General features: G+C 38.7%; 1 pseudogene; it reads left to right on the forward strand.

Annotated features, from left to right (window-relative positions):
* Positions 1-2,692: 2,692 nt before the first annotated feature.
* On the forward strand, positions 2,693-7,766 carry LOC106320008 (annotated as a pseudogene).
* Positions 7,767-11,438: the final 3,672 nt, after the last annotated feature.

Genomic DNA, 11,438 nt, shown 5'->3' on the forward strand with positions numbered 1-11,438 from the left:
ACTACGTTAACATTGTCGCCTACAAACTTTGTACACTGATTAAACACACGGTAGTCTGAACTGTTCAGTGAGTATCCCAGAAACATCCCAACGTCACTTCTTGCTTCAAACTTTCCCAGATGTTCTTTGTCATTCAGAATGTAGCACAAGCATCCAAACACATGCATGTGACTCAGGTTCGGTGTTTTACCTTTGAGAATTTCATAGGGAGTAGTCTTGGTCTTTGGCTTGACAGAGACCCAATTTATCACATAGCACGCAGTGTTGATTGCTTCCGCCCAGAACCCAGATGGAACACTGTTTCCACACAGCATTGCTCTAGCCATTTCTTGCAATGTTCTATTCTTTCTTTCCACAACCCCATTTTGTTGAGGAGTTCTTGGAGCGGCATACTGATGACGGATACCTTGACTGTGACAGAACTTGTCAAACTGCTCATTCTGAAACTCACCGCCATGATCGCTCTTGATCTGAATGATTCCTCCTTTATCCTGTTTGAGCTGAAGAGATGCTTTGAGTGCTGAGAGCTACTCCTTTCATAATCATCCTTTTGGTAGTGTCCATTGAATCTACCACCACCTTTCTCCATACGCTTGACAAACTTGTTGAAGTTTCGTGCCATTAGACTCAGGTTTTCTTCAATCTTAGTAACTCGACCATCATCCTTAGACTCGGCTGTGAAAGCAATGCTCTTCTGATTAGTAGATTGTCGGTCGTTTTTCTCAAGATCATGCACTTTCAAAATGCCAGAGAGTTGATCAAACTTCATCTCATCTGTGTCTACAGCCAGTGTAAGTACAGCTTTATAAGCTTCAAACCGTGGAGGTAAGCACCTTAGCAGTTTCTTTACCAGATCCTTTTCTTCATACTTCTTTCCAAGGACAGACGCTTCACTTGCCAGTTCACTGATCTTGCATATGAATCCATCAATTGGCTCATCGTCACTCATTCTCAGGTTTTCAAACTTGGAGGCAAGATGATCAAGACGAGTTCTTCTCACACTAGTGTTTCCCTCAAAGTGATTAATGAGTGTATCCCATGCTTGCTTGGCAGATTCACATCCTTGTATGATCTTGAATTGCTCAACGTCCACTGATGAGAATATGACAGTCAAGGCTTTGGAATTGAATTTTGATGCTTTCTTCTCACCATCAGTCCACTGATCTTTAGGTTTTGGACCGACAGTCTTATCTTCCATGATGACAGTAGGCGCACTCCAACCATCTTCTACAGACGTCCAAGCATCTTCATCAACTCCTCTGATGATGTGTTGCATCCTCACCTTCCAGTGACCGAAGTTGGTACTGTCAAGCATAATAAGCTTGTGAGTGTGTAGGAGTTCTTTCATGGTGTCCATGAAATCCGCAGGATCTCAACCTGTAAGTAGTACTTGATACCACAGAGGCTTCCTGCTCTGATACCAAATGAAAGTTCAGAGACACCCAAATTATAACTCACACACAAGAGATTTCAAGAACACTTTCTTGTAAATTAGAAACCTTTTAAACAATCCCCTAGATCTGTTTAATCTGATTTATGCTCAGTCACACACGACTAGCGACAGACCAGTTTCTAATCTCTAAATCACAGAGACCCAAGCTAAACACTTGTTACTTGATCTCTGTAGCCGACAAGAACAAACCTCTTGTTCTAGCTTTTTCTCTCTTAATGTTTAACCTAAAACTCTCTTAGATGGTCTCATTAAGTAGACACGAAAAAGACAATATTATATTTCCTAAAATCTTGCAAACTAGAAGATCTTCTTTGCTTCACGTCCAAGCAATATCTTCTATTTCCATAAGTTTGTGACACGTCATCACTCGTAACAAACTCGCCATACTGTGTTACACAATCACCGTACTGTGTAACACACTCTTAGCTCAGCTCGAACACGCTCACAATCTTGAGCTTACAGTGAGCTCTATGTTCTTAACTAATATTTGTTAAACGCCAAGTGCATCTAATCTCTAATTTATCAAAGATTTTGTCTCCCATGTACCTCTCCTCTCTTGTGGTTTGTCAAACCTAATCTATCTTAACCAAATTAGCTATCATCTCTCGTTTCACTCACTAACAATTTGTTTTGCGAGCTTGAGAGTGCACTTGCCATCATCTTGTGTTAAGGGAAGTAGCTACTTTTGTGTCCCGGCTCTGTAAACTATTGATGAAACTAAGAAGCATCTCTTCTGGTATCTCAAGCAGGAACATATCAAGAAACCAGTTTTCTTCGCGTGCAAGAACGTTATGAGCTTTCCTGTTGGGGATCCTCGAGAGCTATCGATTCGGTTTAAAACTAGGAAAACCAGATGTCTGAACCAAGAAATTTCGAATATCCAATTTGATTTGGCAGAAAAATTATGAATGGATTTTGTAGTTTGCATTTCAAGTTATGGATATTATCTGAATCTAAATGGGTATCCCAAAAATTGAAAATTCAAAAAATCTGTAAAAATATTAATTAGAACATTTGAAAATAGAAATTGAATTTGAATCTAAATAAGTAACTTAATTGGAATATACCCATTTAGATTCAGACTTGAGCTAATTCAAAGCTTGTTCCTTTCTAAAAGAGGGCAAAGCTAGTTATGCAATAAGAAAAGACGGGAGGAGCAATTTATAATAAATGGGAAGTTGAAGGATTACAAAATTTAATAAAGTCAGCTTCGTTGAATCTTCCATGATTCTTGAGCCATTCTTCCTAGTACTCGTCTCTTCAGATCTGTTTACTCGTCTTTGTATTCTTTTGTTTGGGGTTTTGCTTGTTATTTCTCTTTATGCTGAAAAATCATTGTGATCCCGTTCTTCAGTTTCTTGCGTGCTCTCTCTATTCATGGCTTCTTCTTCTTCTTCTCTCACTTGGACGCATAATGTCTTCCCGAGCTTCTGTGGAGGAGACGTGCGCAAAAAAATTTCTAAGTCACCTTCTGAAAGAGCTTGAAAGCAAAGGAATCAGGCCTTTCATTGATAATGACATTGAGCGAGGCAAACCTATCGGTCCCGAGCTCAAAAAAGCGATCAGAGAATCAAGGGTAGCTATTGTCTTGCTATCCCGTAACTACGCTTCCTCAAGCTGGTGTTTGGATGAGTTGGTGGAAATCATGAAGTGCAGAGAAAGGGAGCAACAAACAGTGATAACTATTTTCTACGGAGTAGATCCATCTGATGTTAGAAACCAGACCGGAGCTTTCGGAGAGGCCTTTAACAAAACCTGTGTGGGAAGAACAGAAGGTGTGAAGGAGGCATGGAAGAAGGCTTTGAACGCAGTCGCCAGTATCGCTGGCTATCACTCTCTCAACTGGTACGTTGACTTTCATCTCCAGTTTGCGTATTTATCTGTAGATACTTAGGTAGGAGTTATAGAAAAGCATATAGATAGGAGTTTTTTTTTAATTATAATTCTATTTTGAACGCATAGATAGGACAGGAGTTAATGGAGAGCTCTCATTACAGTCATATAATATGGTATTATGACAAATATTACTCCTCTCTTGTAATAGTTTATACTCATTGTATGATCTTGTAACTAGCATCTACTTTTACTGATGACTGCTTTATAATGGATCGCCTCTGTTTTTGTTAGGGCCAACGAAGCTAAGATGATCGACAAAATTGCCGGAGATGTTATGAAAGTGTTGGTGTTTACACCATCAAAAGATTTTGATGACTTTGTTGGCATGGAAAAACGTATCGCGGAGATAAAGTACTTGTTGAGCCTACAATCAGATGATGACGTTAAGATCATAGGAATCGCGGGTCCCACTGGGATTGGTAAGACAAGCACTGCTAGAGCTTTGTACAACCGGTTGTCTCTTGATTTTGAGTTCAGCACGTTTATTGAGGATATCAGAGGAGGTAATGAGATGCCTTCTCTTGGTGGCTCCGATTATTACAAATGTCAGTTGGCTTATCAGAAAGAGTTACTGTCTCGGATTTTCGACCAAAAGGATATTAAGGTTGATCACTTGGGAGTGGCTAAACAAAAGCTGGGAGACAAAAAAGTGTTGATTGTTCTTGATGAAATGGATTGCTTGTTCAAACTAGAGGCAGTGGCAAACAAGCCTGATTGGTTTGGTCCCGGAAGTATTATTATCATTACAACCGAAGATAGAAACCTTCTCAAGGCCCAAGACATCAAATGTATTTACCATATGAAACTTCCAAATCAAGTTGAGGCAATTCAGATCTTATGCCAATATGCTTTCGGTCAAAAGTCTCTAGATTATGGTCCTGAGACAAGAACTGCCAGCACTTTGCACAACCAATTCTCTCTTGATATCAGAGGAAGTATTGAGATGTCTTCTTTCCCTGGCTCGGAGGCATTTGAGATCTTCTGCCAATATGCTTTGGATCAAAAGTCTCTAGATTATGGTCCTGAGACGAGAACTGCCAGCGCTTTGCGCAACCAATTATCTCTTGATAGCGGAGGAAGTATTGAGATGTCTTCTCTCCCTGGCTCCGACTATTATAAATTTCAGTTGAATTATCTGTATGATTTTTACAAGCTTGCTCGGGAAGTTACTGAACTTGCTGGTTGTCTTCCTCTAGGCCTGAGAGTCTTGGGATCATATCTACGAGGAAAGTCCAGGGACGAGTGGGAAAATGCTCTACCAAGGCTCAGGTCTAGCCTTGACAAAGGAATTGAATCAGTTCTAATGTTTGGCTACAACGGCTTAAGTGATGATAAAGACAGAGCTCTTTTTCTGTATATGGCATGTTTCTTTGTCGGTTTCGAGGTTGATCGCGTTAAACGTTGTCTTGAAGATTGTGGTTTACAAGTCGACCACGGGCTTTTTAACTTAGAGCAGAAAAGTCTCATATACACTGAAGACGGATACGTAAATATGCACACATTACTGCAACAACTGGGTAGAGATATTGTCAAGAAAGAGTCTTTGAAGGACCCTGGAAAGCGGCAGTTCATGTGGGATACCAAGGAAATTTCCGATGTACTTGGTGATGAAGATACTGTAAGTTCTTTGTTTACAGCTCCTTGGTTTTCTTTAGCTGAGATTTACTTCCTTTTGAACAATCTATTGTAGGGTACTGGAAAAATTCTAGGCATAAAGCTAGATACGTTCACGTCGTCATGGAAAGAGGATATCCAAATAAGTAAAAGTGCCTTTCAAGAGATGAAGAATCTCCTGTTTCTAATACTCGACTCTGATAACGTAATATCCGAAGGCCTCAGCTGTCTTCCCAACAAACTCAGACTTATAGAGTGGCGCAGATGTCCATTGACATTTTTGCCTTCCAAGTTCTCTTGCAAGTTTCTTGTCGAACTTACCATGACAGAAACCAAACTTGAGAAGCTTTGGGATGAAATCAAGGTAAAAATAGTCATCACTTTTTTTTTTTTGTATTGTATAACTTGTAAAGCATATGATTAGTCATTTCTCTAAAGCTTATCTCTTTTTTGGTATAGCCTCTCCAACGCCTCAAGCGGATGGTTTTGAGTAATTCTTGGTATCTGAAAGAGATTCCAGATCTCTCAAATGCAACGAGTCTCGAGGAACTAGATCTTCATGGCTGCGAAAGTTTGTTAGAGCTCACAAGCACTATCGGCAATGCCACTAAGCTTAAAAGGTGTAAACTTAGCGATTGCTTTCTTTTGAAGGAGCTCCCCTCTTCTATGGGTAGGTTAATCAATCTCCAGGAATTGGATCTCACGAGCACGGGTTTGAAAGAACTGGAAAAACTCAGTAGTTGCTCGAGGTTGAATATACTCGATCTGAGCTGGACTCTGATATGGGAAGTGCCATCATCAATCAGATCTAATTGGTCTTGTTTTAATAAATTGGATATGTCTGGGTGTATAAACCTCGAGGAGTTCCCAAATGTTCCTGACAGCATTGAAGAGTTGGTGTTGTCCAAGACAAGTATAGAGGAAATTCCTCCATGGATCGAGAATCTGTCTCATCTGCGTAAACTAATTATGTATGGATGCAAGAACCTGAAAAAGATATCTCCGAATATTTCTAAGTTGGAGAATCTCGAGTTTCTTGGTCTGGGAAAGAAGGACGAACGTGAGCATGATACCTCGGATTTTGGGAAACTTAAACATGTATCTGAAGCAGTAATCGAGTGGGAGGGCCCTGGCCCAAAGCGCAGTTGGACACTAATATCAGACTTCAAAGTTCACTACATTTTACCGAGATGTCTACCCACCACGAAGAAGGCGCTATCATTATGTTTAGGGAGTTATGGTCTCAAGACTACTCCAGATTGCATCAGACGTCTCTCAGGACCCATTAAGCTTGACGTCAGAGATTGCACACTGCTCGAAGCACTTGGACCGCTTCCAAACTCCCTTCTCTGTATAGATGCAGAATACCGTTATCACTTGAAGAGCATAGACTCTTCTTTTCAAAGTTCAAATAGTTTCCTAAACTTTGCTGGCTGCGTCAGCCTGAATCAAAACGCCAAAGAACTCATCTACACATCAGACTGCAAATATGCGCTCTTACCGGGTAAAGAAGTGCCTGCACACTTCCCTCACCAAGCTGCTTCAGGTTCCCTAACGATCAATCTGACTCCAAGACCTCTTCCTTCATCCTTGAGATTCAAAGCTTGCATCTTGCTGTCAAAATTCAGGGATGACATTCTACTGATGGGTGGTGTGTCTTGTCACGTCATGGGTAAACACAATGGCTTCACTGTCCAATATGGATCAAATCAGCACCATATGCCGTGTAAATATAAAGGATATGCAGACCATCTGTATATATTTGAAGATTCTTTCTGTCTAAACCAGGATTGCCCTGAAGCGGAAGACGCCACTTTGAGCGAGCTTGTGTTTGAGTTCATATGCCATGGTAAAAGTTGGAAGGTGAAAGGCTGCGGTGTACGACTTCTGGTCCCTGATGATGTTGACGTATATAACAGTGATGGTGTTGTTGACGAAGATGACAGTGATGATGATGGTGAATCAACGCTCGTACTGGTTGAAGAAGTGCCTGCACACTTCACTTACCAAGCTACTTCACATTCCCTAACGATCAATCAGACTCCACAACCTCTTCCTCCATCCCTTAGATTCAAAGCTTGTATCTTGCTCTCAAGACGCATTATTAATTATCTCGAGGATGTTTCCTGGCGCCTCGGTTATCTCTTTGATGATGATTATGTCGAGGATGAGAAGTTATTGATGCGTGTATCTTGTTGGTTCAGGAGTAAACAGAATGGCCTCACTGTCCAATATGGATCATACATGCGCGACATTCCTTATCTATATGGATCTGACGACTTTCTGTATACATTTGAAGATTATATCTGTCTAGACCAGGATCTCCCTGAAGCAGCCGAAGAAGCCACTTTCAGCAAGCTTGTGTTTGAGTTCAAAGTCTTTTATAAAAAATGGGAGGTGAAAGCCTGTGGTGTACAACTTTTGGAGGACGATGAAGTTGGTGAAGGTGATAATGATGGGGTTCAGGAGGATATAAAGGTCGATGTAGATAAAAATCAAGAAGGAGAAAAATCTAGACGTGGTGATGATGGAGAGACAAGGAGCACGAAACGAGTGAGGTTCAGCCTTCCGTAGGTATATGACACTGTCATGTTGTCATATATTTTGTAGTTCTGTGCGATGTAATTTCCAAGAAGAGAAGCTCAATCTAAACACCCAGGTACAATCAATCTGGGGTTTATTAAGGTTTCATGAAAATAATTGGACTTTAACAGTAATAGCAAAGTTGAGTTTGTAAGAACAATTTCTGTCTCAAGTTAAGCACATGAAGATGCATGATTGTAGGTTTGGTTCTTGTTGTTCATGATTGTTGATAAAATAGAACAACTTGATGCCTTGGTGAAGCAATCTCAGTGGTTTGGTTCTGGAAGTAGGCTCATCGTGACCACTAAATAAAAACAGCTATTGAAAGCTAATGGGATCAAGCTCATTTACTAGTTGGGTTTTCCATCTTCAACTGAATCTCTTCATTCTTTTTTTTTTTGCCAATCTGCATTTCGACAAATCTTTGCGCCAGATGGTTGTATCAGGCTCCCTACTGAAAAAACTAAGCTTGCTGACTATCTTCCCCTAGCTCTTAAGGTTTTTTCTGAGGTCCTCTCTGTGAATGATGAACAAAAAAGAAGAGCAAGAATCAGCATTGCCTCGACTCAGAACCAGTCTCTGTGGGGATATTAGGAACGTATATGAGTCGGTTAAAATGCTTTACATGTCAACTTTGGCTAGAAGTCCTTACCAATAGATCTCTCCAACTTATGTTGGGGGTCTAAGTAATGTTTAGCCTTGCCTCCTTCCAAAAAGGCCTAACTGATACGAACAAAATACAATAATCCACACTTCATGTAATTCATCAGAGACGCAAGTATGAACTCAAAACCCCGAAGCTAAATGAATACCTTTGGAGGACGCAATAGTCCAACCACGGACGTTGAGTGAAACACAGTTTTGGTTTGACTATATGCAATAATCCAACCACAGACGTAAAGAAACACACTTTTGGTTTGACTATGCTAGAAACTCAATGGTTGTATATGTTTTAATGCGTATTTAATGTATAGATACATGTGTATGATCGTGTATGCTTTGTTTCTCTTCTTTTTTTCTCAAAGACTTGTGAGGTCGCTCTTTGCATGTGCTGCTTGAGAAGAACGGGTGACAGAAGCAGAGAAAGTAGTAGGTGTTAAGTGTAAGTTGTAAGTGGTAGAGGAAGAGGAGAATAAATACGGGATATTTACGAAGCTTGCAACGCAAGGAACAGGCTTTGTAGCGACAAGAGCTGAAACGATTTTAAAGTGGCTCAAGGACTCGGTACTTGTTGAAGAGACATGAAGGGTATGAAGGAACAACCAAAATAAGGTCTTTTTGATACATAAAATAGTTGTTTTTGATACATATTTACTGATCCAATTTTGATTGTGAATAGAATGAAAGAAAAGTTGTATAGGTTTTGTGAGAATGAAAATGTGACTAAAGAGGTGGTGGAATGTTGGTGAATAGTGAAGTGAATACAGTGAATTGTTTGTCCAGAGAATTGTTAATTTGACCATTAGTATACTTTATTTAATAGTACTACATTGAAGAATTTGCTTTAACCAAAAGAAATAATTTAATGACAAAATCTGGTTCTTTTTCTAAACCACCACAAGAATCTAATAGATGTAATTTAATTCGCTTTAAAATATGAATAGATGAATTCGCAGGCTATATACACAGGTGGCGTACGTAATGAATACAAAAGTGATTTATAAGAAAAATAATGAAAAAAAAACACATAACTGAAAAGCTAACTGATAAAAGATCGTTTCTTTGCTTCTCTCTTTCTCCCTCTACTGCAAACAGAGACTTCCCCAATTCTCGAGTTTCTAGGGCTTTTTTACTTCTCTTTCTTAGGGTCCGACTGGTTCAAACGCATCGGTTGCGGTTACGGGAATTTACGGATGTGGGGAATTGCGATTTCTAGCGATTTTAAGAGATTTGTACGACTGGTTCTGCGGTTAGCAATTGGTGCTTTTGCGGGATACTTATGACTGGTTAACTACCAAATACGCATCAGCAGTTAAATAATAAATTAACAATATTTACATTTTATATAATTATAAAAATATCAAAAATCATAATATTATAATAAAATTTTAATATTATAGAAAAAAATTTTATTTTAAAATTTTATAATATTAATTAAAATATAATAGATATATTTTAGTATTTTTATAATTCCAATTTAAAAATTTTATTGAATAATTTTATTTTTGAATTTATATGGTTTTTGAAAAAAAATAAAAAAATTATCCTCCCGCAACCGCCCGCAACCGCAAACGCTACCTGGAACCAGCTTTTGATTTGAAGAAGTTCGGAACGGTTTGAAGCGATTTATAGCGGTTCGTATGATTGTTTCGAAACGCTGTCAACCGCTAGCAACCGCAAAAGCTGCGTTTGCGGGTGATAGTGGGGAAACCAGTCAGACCCTTAGTTATATGTATTTGCGAGCTCGCCAAGAATAAATTCTCTGGCTGATTCGACCGCAGACGCCGATATCTAATGGTCTGACTGGTTCAGAAGAATTTGCAGATGTGGGTGGTTGTGGTTTTTAGCGGTTTTAATAGATTTGTACGACTGGTTCTGCGGTTAGAAATTAGTGTGTTTGTGGGATACTTCTGAGTGGTTAACTACCAAATACAGCATCGGTTAAATAATAAATTAACAATATTTACATTTTATAATATAAAAATATCAAAAATCATAATATTATAATAAATATGAAAATTATATTTAAAAGTTATAGTTTTAAATTTTTAAAAATTATAGAAAATATTTTTATTTGAAAATTTTATAATATTAATTTCATAATTTCAATTTAAAAAATTTATTGAATATTTTTATTTTTTGTATTTATATGGTTTAAAAAAAACTATCCTCCCAAAACCGCAAACGCTAGCTGGAACCAGCTTTTGATTTTAAGATATTCGAATTAGTTTGAAGCGATTTGTAGCGGTTTGTATGATTGTTTTGAAACGCTGCCAACCGCTACCAACCGCAAAAGCTGCGTTTGCGGATGGTAGCGTAGAAACGAGTCAGGTCCTAAAGCCTGAGTTTAAAAAGATACTAAGAGAGATTTTGTCCTACGGAGGAGGAGGCAAAGATCTCGCATAGATTGGCGAAAGTTATGGAGTCTTAAAGCGATTGACAAGGCTAATAGAGTCATCAACTGTCTGAGAGAAGTTGAACGGGAGTGTGATATCCTTTCTCCCTCGCGAAAAAGGTGGATGCGCCAAAAGAGTTTAAATGTACACTCTCCAAGAAGATCATGATCGAACCCGTCATCATAGCCTCTGAGCAGGTTCAAACTTCTTTCCCTTTTTTTAAAAAAAAAAAAAGTAATTTTACTAATTTTTTTGTTTTTTTTTTGTGCACACATTATAATCTTTCTATTTGCAAGTATATAACTTTCCATGTATTCATTTACATATGCATGCACCCTTCCTTTAACATTGCCAAGAAACTCCATGATTGTGTATATATGTGTTTGTATGCGTTTACTGTTATGTGTGCTCATATAAAATATGGAGAATTATGTATACAAGTGTGTGTGTCTTTCGTGTTATAGATATACAAAGACTCAAGACACAGCTTCTGGTGTTTGTGTTAATTTTGCTCTGTTGTTTTCCATTTTCATACTTATGAGAAAAGATATATCAAAGAGTGGCTGAAGCATGAACGAACATGTCCCATAAGCAACCAAGTCTTCTCTCATTTATCCTTGACACCGAACCTTTTGGTCGATGAGTTGATTACACAATGGTGTCTTGTCAACAAATTTGAGCGGCCAAAATCATCAGTGATCTATTTGATGATAAGTTATTGATGCGTGTATCTTGTTGGTTCAGGGGTAAAAAGAAGGGCCGCACTTTCCAATATCGATCAAAGGAGCGCCACATGCCTTATCTATATGGATGTGACGACTTTCTGTATACATCTG

The sequence above is a fragment of the Brassica oleracea genome, unplaced genomic scaffold, assembly GCF_000695525.1.
Source record: "Brassica oleracea var. oleracea cultivar TO1000 unplaced genomic scaffold, BOL UnpScaffold00758, whole genome shotgun sequence".
NCBI lineage: Eukaryota > Viridiplantae > Streptophyta > Magnoliopsida > Brassicales > Brassicaceae > Brassica > Brassica oleracea.